Source organism: Cupressus sempervirens, chromosome 4 (assembly GCF_028749045.1).
Source record: "Cupressus sempervirens isolate cs-2001-9-10 chromosome 4, ASM2874904v1, whole genome shotgun sequence".
NCBI lineage: Eukaryota > Viridiplantae > Streptophyta > Pinopsida > Cupressales > Cupressaceae > Cupressus > Cupressus sempervirens.
The window spans coordinates 192,493,831-192,505,916 of record NC_143121.1 but is presented as its reverse complement, the minus strand read 5'-3'; positions in this window follow the sequence as shown (position 1 = coordinate 192,505,916).

The window sequence follows — 12,086 nt, the reverse complement described above, 5'->3', positions numbered from 1 at the left end:
TATTTGTTGTTAAGACAACTACTTAGAAGATTCAAGTGCTATCACTTAGAGGATTTGATCAAAAGATGTAACAATAGCACCTAGAGGAAAGGTTGACTTATAATTATGTAATGAAGTACAAGGATCAGTTCAGATCGTGATGACATGATGTATTGGTAATATACTTAAGGTTTCCAAGGTTGGTTACACTTAAAATTTTCAAAAGAACAAGTTATGCAAATTTTATCTACCAAGCCTGACCAAGTGGATAGTAAGTGCTGAGCAAAGTCAGTGCAAGCCGAGTAGAAAATTAGTTAGAGCCGAGTAGAAGTTCATTCTAGTGTATGCTAAGCAAAATAGTTGATGTTGAGTAAAGTTTATTTGATGCTAAGTACTAGTACACTTTAGTAGGTGCCAAGTAATTTCATAGTGGATGTCGAGCAATGCAGTATGTGTTGAGCATAAGAAGGTTAATAATGTTGAGCTACTGCATTATTTAAAAGATCAAAGATTCGATGAATCTGAGCTAACAATTTTATTTTCTTTGATTTTATGAAGCAAATGGAAGATAAGGTTGATGAGTTGGTGGCACAGAATTTGACGTAAACCATTTTAAGGTGAATTCAAAGTGGATTCTAGGAGAAGTTTCTAGAAGAGATATGAGATATGGGGTAGATACATTGTATCCTACCTAATCCATTTGAACCCTAAATTTGGACAATGGAAAATGAGAGGAAAAATATCTTAATTTCCTATTTATAGCATTTTTGGTCATGAAGCAAAATGTCATGTTTGAGAACCTAAGGGAGACAAGGAGTTAAGGTTTTTTCTTCATCAAGTGACCTAAGAGAAGAGTCTACAATGGCATCTTAAGCAAGAAGGCTTAAAGAGATGAATTCTTGAAGGGTGAACAAGCTATCAGGGCTGCAAATTATGAAGGCAAGAAAAATTGGGGACTAAACAGAGATCTAGAATCTACAAGAGAAATTGTAAGTTGTATCAAATTAAAGCTCTGCTATTACTCTCTAACAATTGTATCAATCTAGTCCTTTGGATTAAGGTTGAACTGATAGTCATTTGTAAATACTTTAACTAGGTGGCATTCCAAGTGAATGGCCTAAAGTCCTTTAACAAGGCTCACTTCTAACAGGGTGATTGAAATCTTTTAACTAGGTCACATTTAACAGTGTGTATTGTAACCTTTAACAGGGTTGGCCTTTCATAGGGCATCACTTTAGAAGACTGAAAAAGAATAGCATGTTACTAGTGGTTTTTTCCAAATTGAATTTCCATGTAAATCATTGTTTCAAGTGTGTTGATGAATCTTTTATGTTTCATGCTTTACATTTTTGCAAGTTGATTTGATAGGAACCTATAATTTTTTAGTGATTGCATAATCTTATGGATGCATGCATGAGTATAAATATTTTATGGGTTTACTAAGCTATGAAAAGTTTTATTTATACATCTGGACATTAGATAACTGATTACTCCCCCCCCCCCCATAGTTATTCTAAAGTATTCTGACAATTGGTATCAGAGCCACTTGCTTAAGAGAACTTGTTTGAAAGTACTAGAAGCACAAAGATCAAGATGTTTAAAAGAAAAGTACCCAAGGTCAATAGAGATAACTTTCCTGCATGGAAAAGTTTGATGAAGCTACACCTTGGAGGACTTGGAGATCATGTACAATCTACCATTTTTGTGGAACATGTTGATCCTTTCGATGCCCCAACTACTGAAGATATGAGGAAGAAGAAAGAACAGAATGAGGCAATGTTGGAGATTGTCTCTAGCCTAAGTTATGTTGAATTTTATGATATCAAAGGTCTTGACAGTGCAAATAAAATGTGGGATGCCCTAGCTACCATCTATGGAGGAGACACCAATGTTCTTAGAGCCAAATTTGAAAGCCTCAGAGGTAAGTTTGATGAAATGAGAATGGAAGAAGGTGACAATATTGCTCAATATGTTGAAAGGATAAAAGAAGTCATTAATGCAATAAGAGGAGCAAATGAAAAACTAGATGATGAAACTATTTTAAGCAAGGTTTTGAGAACATTGCTACCTATATATGCTATTAGAGTTTCTATAGTCCAAGAACTAAGATGTAGTCAAGGGAATAAACTATCACTTGAAGGTTTGGTAGTTAGATTCACTACTTTTGGGCTATCTAACTTTGATAATTACAAACCTGAAAAGATTGAATCTGCTTTCAAAGCTAAGGTGTCATTAAAGGAACCTAATGAGAAGAAGAAGAAGGGGAAAAAAAGTATGTTTCTAGTGATAATGATACAGATGAGGAGGATGTTGAACAACTTGAAGCACTACTGGCAAGAATATTCCACAAAGGTAAAGGAAAATTCAAAGGTAAGTTACCCATCATTTATTTCAATTGTAATGAGGTTGGTCATATTCTTGCTAGATGTACAGAAAAGAGGAACCACAAAGCTGGTGACAAATACAAGAGTAGAAGAGATGAAGGAAAAAAAGATTACAAAGAAAAAGGCAAGAATTATTGCTACATTGTTGAAGAGAATGATTCTGATGAACATGATGATGAGGTGGTATATGTTTTAATGAAGGATGAATCTGATGAAGATGATGCAACTATACTTGTGACTTCTATGAACAAGAATGATAGATGGATCATTGATAGTAGATGTTCACATCACATGACTGGAGAGAAAAGTAAGTTCATTATCCTAAATTGTTATGATGGAAATAGTGTAAGATTTGGTAATTATGCACCATGTTTGATAAAAGAAAAAGGTTCTATCAAACTTACAGATAAGATTTTGTGTGACAATGCTTATGATGTTGAAGGACTAAACTATAATTTGCTAAGTTTATCAAAACTGAACAATCTGGGATGTAAGGTTGAATTTGAAAAAAAAAACTACTAAGATATATGACACAAATGGGAAACTAATTGGAAAATGTGATCAAACTAAAAGTAATATATTCTATCTTGATATAGAGGATGCTACTTGTCTTGTTGTAAATTTTGATGATGTATGGCTATGGCACAAGAGGTTATGTCATGCTAATTTTTATAACTTGGTTAGTATCAGTAACATGAAGAAAGTAAGAAGTTTGCCTAAGTTGAAGAATCCTAATAATATAATGTGCAAACAATGTAAGTTAGGAAAAATGACAAAGTCAAGTTTTCAAAGTAAAACTTATACCTATAAAGGAATACTAGAGACTATTCATACTAACTTGTGTGGACCAATTGATGTGCAAAGCTACACATGAGATAAATACATAATATTATTTTTGATGACTATTATAGGATGATGATAGTTATGTTTTTGAAACAAAAATATGATGTTTTTCAAACTCTTAAGTGGTACTTAGCAAGAGTTCAAAAGGAGAGAGGTAAAAGTCTAAAATATTTAAGATCTGACAGATGAGGAGAATTCACATCAAATGAATTTGAGATGTTCTGTAATGACATAGGAATCAAAAGATAGACATCTACCCCTAGAAACCCTCCACAAAATGGAATAGCTGAAAGGAGGAATAGATCTATAATGGGCTATGCTAGAACACTCATGATGGAGAAGAAGGTTTCTTTGAAATACTAGAGAAAAGATATAAGTACAGCTGTCTATACCTTGAACCATGTGTAAATCAAGAAAGGTACTTATTCAACACTTTTTGAATTATGATAGATACTCACCCAATGTAAAATACTTTAAGTTATTTGTAAGTAAATGTTACATTCTTAAAGATGTTAGGAATGGAAAGCTTGATGTAAAAAATGAAGAAGGTATACTCCTAGGTTACTCCACAAGAAGTAGATCTTATAAGTGTTTGAATACTAACACTAACAAAATTGTGGAAAGTGCAAATGTGAACTTTGATAAATATACAAAAGTATATGAGGTTGAACTTATGAAAGAACCAAAAGAATATAAATCATTTGTATACTTTTATGAAGGAATGCCTACTGAAGAAGATGTTGCAAATCAAGTTAAAAATCAAACAACAAGTTGGAGTGACTACTAAGTCACACACCCTATGAATGTCAAGTTGCATTCAAGAACCCATCTACATTCAAATGCCAATTTACAAAATGAAGAGGATACATATTTTGATTTTGAGATTAGTACACATGAAAGAGATCCTGAAATACCTGACAGAGATATACATAGTGATCTTGAAGTTGAGAGATAAAATGAAGAACCAAGAGTTGAACCAAGATTGTCTAAGTATGTCAAAAGACATCATCCTACTACTCAAACCATTGGAGATAAAGATGCTAGAACAATGAAAATAAATGGATTGAGAAGTGAACATATTTACTGAGCATGAAGGAACTCAAAATGGTAAAAGATGCACTAGAAGATGTTGACTAGTACAAAGCCATAGAAGAAGAGATTGAACAAATAGAGAAGAAACAAATATGGAGTCTACTTCCTAGACTAGAAGACAAAAATGTGATTGATACCAAGTGGGTATTTCAAAACAAGATAGATGAAAATGGTGAAGTCACAAGGAACAAAGAAAGATTAGTTTGCAAGGGATATGCACAAGAAGAAGGAATTGACTATGCACAAACATTTTCCTCTATTGCTAGATTGGAAGGAGTAAGAACTCTACTTTCTTATTTTGCATACAAAGGTTTCAATGTTTATTAGATGTATGTTAAATCTTAATTTATGAATGGTATATTAGACGAAGAAGTTTGCATAGAAAAACCATAAGGTTTTGTTGATGTTAACAATAAGAACATGGTATGTAGACTACACAAATCTCTATATGGTTTGAAACAAGCACCAAGAGCATGGTATAAGAGAATTCATAATTATCTTATGAAGAGTGGATTTGAAAGCACTAATGATAATAGCAATTCGTACATGAAGACATAAAAAGGTAAAGGTATTTTGCTATCTAAAATATTTGTTGATGATATCATATTTGGAGGTCAAGATGCTTTATGTAAGGATTTTGCAAATCAGATGAAGCAAGAATTTGAGATGTCTATGTTTTGAGAGATCAAATTTTTTGTGGGTTCACAACTATATCAGTTGAAATATGGTATATACATCACTCAGTCAAAATATGTTAAGGAAATATTGAAAGCTTTTGGATTAGAGGATTCCAAACTAGTAAGTACACCTATGGTGACAAGACACAAATTGTCAAAGAATAATGATTTTGCTAAGGTGAACCAAATAATGTAAAGGTCTATGATTGGCAAATTGCAATATGTAGTACACCGTAGACGTGATATTACATAATTTGTAGGGATAGTTGCAAGATTATCTACTCATCCCAAGGAGAATCATTTAATGGCTATGAAGAGAATAATGAGATATCTAAAAGGAACATAAGGGTTTGGTCTATACTACAAGTAGAATAAAAATTTTGAATTGAGAGCCTACACTGATGTTGATTGGACTAGAATCATTGATGACAAAAGGAGCACCAGTGGAGGAGAATTTTTCTTAGGAAAGAGACTAGTTACATGGACTACTAAGAAGCAAAATTGTACTTCACAATCTACTGTTGAAGTTGAATATGTTGTTGCTATTGTAAATTGCACAAACATTGTATGGATCAAATAGCTACTCAAAGGAATGAAGGAAGAAATTACAGAACTAGTGATACTTTATTGTGATAATACAAGTGCTATCAATATATCAAAGAATCCAGTGATGTACACAAAGACAAAGAACATTTCAATCAAGTATCACTATTTGAGAGAGTTAGTTCAAGATAAAGAGTTGAAAATGGAATATGTTAACACAAAGCATAAAATTGTTGATATCTTCACAAAACCATTACCCAAGGATTCTCATGAGTGTCTAAGAGGTAAATTAGGGAGATACCCCTATCAAAGGCTATCTAAGTAACAAGAGGAGTTCCCTGCATCAAACAAGTTGATATTCATATGTTACACATTGATGCAGACGATCTTACTTTAGGAGCTACCTAAAGTAATCACAGAACTAAAAATTCAAAGTAGTCGCAAGCAAGGTGAAGAGGGAGAAACTGAAGAAACTAAAAAAGCTTATATCTGCACGTTTGAGATGAATTTTTTTTGGTATATGTCTTTTCCTTTGTTGTCAAAGAGAGAGATATTTTACTGATCAAGAGATAGAACATATAGGGAGATATTCTATTGATCAAAGAGGGAGATAGATCAAGCCAGTATCAGTATGATCAATGAGAAAGAGAGAGATCTCAGAGATATCAAGATATTGTTTATCATAAAGATAGAGAAAAGTTTAAGAAAGAGGGAGAAATATTAATGTACCTAGTTAGAGGGAGTTTTAAGAAAGAGTGAATTTTGTAACCTAATCAGAAGATGGAAGTCGTTGATAGAGGGAGAAATTTCAATACAAGTTTTCTTTTTGGTATTGTCTTACTATTTTAACCTAGTCAATTTGGTTGATTTCATTGATCAGTTCGGTTCGCCATCAATGCCAAAGAGGGAGATTGTTGAGATTTGATTGAAAAGATCATTTTTGAAAGAGATTATTGAAAAGAGGAGATTTTTGAAGAAGACTATGTGTTTCAATCATTGTTTTGTCACTAATGTCAAATGTGCTATTTTCTGTAAGATAACTGCTTATAAGATTCAAGTACTATCACTTAGTTGATTGATGAAGAGGGTTTGATCAAAAGATGTAACAATAGCACCTAGAGGAAAGGTTGAGTTATGATTATGTAATGAAGTACAAAGATTAGTTAAGTTAGTGATGACATGATCTATTAATAATCTACTTAAGGTTATAAAGGTTGGTTACACTTAGAAAGTTTAGAAGAACAAGTTACACAAAATTTGTCTACCAAGCTTGACCGAGTGGATACTAGGTGTTGAGAAAAGTCAAAGGAAGCCAAGCAAAAAATTAGTCAGAGCTGAGTAAAAGTCCATTCTAGTATATGCCAAGAAAAATAGTTGATGCTAAGCACCATTAAACTTTAGTAGGTGCCGAGTAATTTTACAGTGGATGACAAGAAACACAATATGTGTCAAGCATTAGAAGGTTGATAATGCCAAGCTGGTACATTATTTAAAAGATCAAAGATTTGATGAATCTGAGCTGACAAGTTTTTTTCTTGGATTTTGTGAACTAGGTGGAAGATAAGGTTGATAAGATGGTGGCACAAAATTTGAGGTAAACCATTTTAAGGAAAATTCAAAATGGATTCTAGGAGATTTTTCTAGAAGAGATATGAGATATGGGGTAGATACATTGTATCCTACCCAATCCATCCAAAACCTAAATTTGGATGATGAAAAATAAATGATAAAATATATTAATTTCCTATTTATAAGAATGTATGGTCATGAAGAAAAGTTTTCATGTTTGAGAACCTAAGGGAGACAAGGAGTCAAGGCTTTTGCCTCAATAAAGTGACCTAAGAGAAGAGTCTACAATAGCATGTTAAGCAAGAAGGCTTAAGGAGATGAATGCTTGTAGGGTGAACAAGCTATTAGGGCTGCAATGTATGAAGGCCAAGTAGAATTAAGGACTAAACAAAGATCTGTTATCTGCAAGAGAAGTTGTAAGTTGTATCAAATCAAAGCTCTATTTTTACTCTCTAACAATTGCATCAGTCTAAGGTAAATCTTTTGGATTAAGGTTGACCTAACAGTCATTTGTAAATCCTTTAACTAGGTGGCATTCCAACTGAATGGCCTAAAGTCCTCTAACAAGGCTCACTTCTAATAGGGTGATTGAAATCCTTTAACTAGGTCACATTAACAGTGTGTTTTGTAACCTTTAACAAGGATTGTTAGAAATGATTTAGAATAACTGAGGAGGGGGGGTGAATCAGTTATCCAAGGTCTAAATGCCCTAATAATACTTTTTCACTAATTGCAGTGAGCCCATTAAACTATCCATGCATTCCAGCCTAAAACATTCATCATATCAAGCTACAGTAAATCAACATGCAGTAATGAAACATGCAATATCAACACATGACACAATGATTTACGTGGAAACCCAATTTGGGAAAAACCAATAGTAACATGCTACTCAATTTTTATTCTTCTGAAATGATGGCCTATTAAAAGCCTTACAACACACCATTAAATGTGACCTTGTTAAAGGATTTCACCATACTGTTAGGAATGGGCCTAATCAAAGGACTTTGAAACACTCACATGGAATGTCACCCTGTTAAAGAATTTATAACATGGCTATTAAAACAATCTAAGTCCATAGGATTTATACTAACTATTACAATTGCTAGAGAGTAACAAATAGGGCTTTTGATCTAATACGACTCACAACATATCTTGCAAATTTTAGATCACACTTCAGTTCATTCCTTTGCTTGGCTTTAGTCACTGTAGCTCTAACAGCTTGTCCTCCATTCACGCTTTGTCTCCTTGAGTTTCCATACTCATCATACCAATGCAAACATCTCTATTTGGTCACCTATCGAAATAGACTCACTGTCTCTCTTTCTCCTTAGCACCTTCTTCAGCACTTCATGCTTTTTCACTTGACCAACCTCTATCTCTATGACCTATGACTCTTTAAGTAGAGTTTTGGATTTCTTTTCTCACTCAATTCTCCCTTTCCAACTTAGGGTTTCGATGGATTAGGTAGGATACAATGTATCTACCCCATATCTCATTTCCTCCAGAATAATCCAACTAGAGACCATTCAAAAATGGTTTACATAAAGTTTTGTTCCACTAGCTCATCATCCTTATCTTCCATCTCATTCACAAAGTTCTATGTAACAACTATGTTGGCTCAGATCTGGCGAATCTACGACTTTTCAAATAATGCAGTAGCTCGACACTATTGAAAATACTGGTGCTCGGCACCCACTATGTTACTTGGCATCAACTATTAATTATACTGATGCTCAGCACTTGAACATCACTCGACATCTGAACTTCACTCGGCACCTAAAGTTCATTCAGCACCTAAAGATCACTCAACACCTGAAGATCACTTGATACTTGATCTTCACTTGGCTCGTATTGAGATTTTGCTCGGCTTGAACTAACTTTCTCGGCTCCCTCTGATGAATTTAGTCAAGCTTTGCAAAAAGTCATGTTACAACTTCTTCCTTCAATGTTCCTAAGTGTAGCCAACTTCTTCAACTTCAAGTAGATTGTCAATACATCACTTAATCACTATCTTAACTGATCTTTGTACTTCATTACAAAATCATAACTCAACCTTTCCCTTAGGTACTTTTGTTACATCTTATTGATTAAATCCTCTTCATCAATCAACTATCTGATAGTGCTTGGATCTTATAAACAGTTGTCATTCCAACAAATAGCAAGTTTGACATCAGTGACAAAATAATGATTAAAACACATTCTACATCATCAATCTTTCAATCAAATTCCACAATCTTCCTTTACTTCAATCATATTTCAACAGGGATGGCCTTTTCATAGGTCATCACTTTAGAAGAGTGAAAAAGAGTAGCATGTTACTGGTCGTTTTTCCCAAATTGGGTTTCCATGTAAATCATTGTGTCAAGTGCATTGATGAATCTGTTATGTTTCATGTTTTACATTTCTTCAAGTTGATTTGATAGTAACCTACAAGTTTTCCGTGATTGCATAATCTTATGGATGCACGCATGAGTATAAATGTCTTATGGGTTCACTAAGCTGTGAAAAGTTTTATTTATACATTTGGACCTTAGATAATTGAGTCACCCTTGCCTATTATTCTAAAGTATTCCAACACTTTTGATATTACATTTCTAACTTTTTGAAGAGAGTACATGATTGTAGTAAAGAATAGAAGTCATATTATGAAATGTACTAATAGTGAATATATTATACCTGTCAAAGTTCTTTCTTATAAAGAACATATTAGGTGGATTTAAACCTGATACCAGGAAACAAAGATAGGGACAAGCCTAAGGATGAGCTAAATCCTATGTTCAGCGAGGCTAAATATTAGTTCTGGGCCAACATTAACAGAGTCATCAGGACTCACTTCTCTTTAGGCTCTACAAAGCCAAGGTGGGAAAACCTAAGGGATTTATATTATTAACTTGATATTCTTCTTGTAAGACTATCTCCTATAGCTGAAATGGTCAATATTCTTCTATAGTTTGCTGACAAAATTTCTAATTACAGTAGCTAATTACAACCAAAAAGTAACAAAAAATAAGCCATGACCAACATTTCTAGTTCTTCAAAACATAAAATGGGAAATTGATATTCAATTAAAATTTTGATCTCAGCATAACCCAGGTATGCAACAATAGAGGATATGCAATCTCTAAGCTGACCAGTCCTTATCCATTGGGCATCAACTAAACCTTTACATACATATGGATACCTGAAGTATACTCATATATTCAGACATCTAATCTCTCTATTTGACTTGCAAACAGACATCAATCTTCATTCAAACTCTCATACTTATGGTGATATCCTCCTGGTGTAACCCACAACCTTGTTAATGTAAATAAGCATTTACATGGATCTTTGTTCCACTAGCAAGTTTATCCAAACATACAACCTTAAGGGATTGCAATTGAGTTCAAGCTCTTTGTTCTCAAACAAAAAATATTACAAATAACAAAAAAAGGAGATGAGAATCAAAATGAAACTAAGGAAAATTAAACTCTTGCATTAATCTCATTGAAACCAATACATCATCTGCATATTAACACTTAGGAAATACACAATGAATGACTGTGAAATATGAATGCTTCAAACGAAAACTACACTAATGTTGTTCATAATAGAATAACACTGAGAAAAAATGGTATCACAACTATGAGAAAAATCTCAAAGAATTGGAACTTGACCGGTCTCACAATTCTCAGAAAATCTCCAAAAAATTGGAACCCTTAAAAAGAGCAGAAAAGGAAGATATATAGAAGAGAATATATTTATGGGATTGTAAGTTGAATTTGACATGTGTCTCACTAAAAATTGTCTTCAATCTAAAGTTGTTGAAATTGATATTCTTCATTTGCCTATAACCAAAAACCATAAATGATGCAAAAATATTTGATATATCTCACTTTAAAGAAATTAGCAAAATATATCATGGAGAAAATATCAGGTACATATCAAATCTGCTGGAGGTTCAAAATTTGATTTAGCTAGTCACATCTACCTTTGTCGTGAGATCAACTTGTTCTGCTAGCAAAAAACACTTGATTATATCTAAATGTACTCAAAACCATCAAATCACCCTTACAATTGATGATGAAATCAAATTTGATGAAATTATGGTTATATCTAATTGCAATTTCATCTGCAATAAAAAATCTACATTTTTCACTGAGAAGCCCCCAAAATCATGAAACCTCCTATAGTCACTTTTGGTTAATACCTGCAAAAATGGAAAGTTTGTTCTTTGCCGATTCCAATGGTATGCTACACTACCTATTCTGTATAGAAATTGTCTCCTTGAGGCCAAATTGAAAATCTAGCTCCCAAACTGTGAACAAAGTTAAAATTGAAAAAGTTAAAAGTTTATATAGTTAAAACTATATAAAAACTTAAAAATACTCAAAACTATGAACTTTAAAATTTCACACTTGAACCATTTTGATATTTTGATTTTTATATTCATTTTTCACTCTCCCTCCAAATTGAACAGTGCCACATGTCTACCCTCCATTGGTTGAAATGCTCAAGAGGGCCCCATATCATATATGCATAACATTTGAACATTGAAATTTTTTAATTTTTTGGGCCTTGTCATAGCAGCATATATGAGATTTTTGATTCTCATGACCTTATGAATTTCATAAGATCATGGGCCTTTCTCTCCCATCCTCTAATCCTACATCAGGCAGATTTCATGGCATCGGAGCCCTTAAAAATTTATGCCCCGATCCTACAACAATCATAGCATCAGGGCCCTTTATTTTTCCATCTATGACTATATGACACTATCAAATCATCACACATCCTCAAGGGCAATCCCCCGATCACACGATGGGGGTCAGAACTTTGGTCACCCAATGATAGGTTTTGGGCGGGCCCCTCCACACACTGAACAGCTTCCATAAGACCAACATGTCTCAAAGATAATTCATTCTTTGATCAACATGGAATTTAAACATCTTAATAACTCACATCATCCCAAATGTGGAATAAAATAGCACAAAAATCTCCTATGGCTATCTTCAAA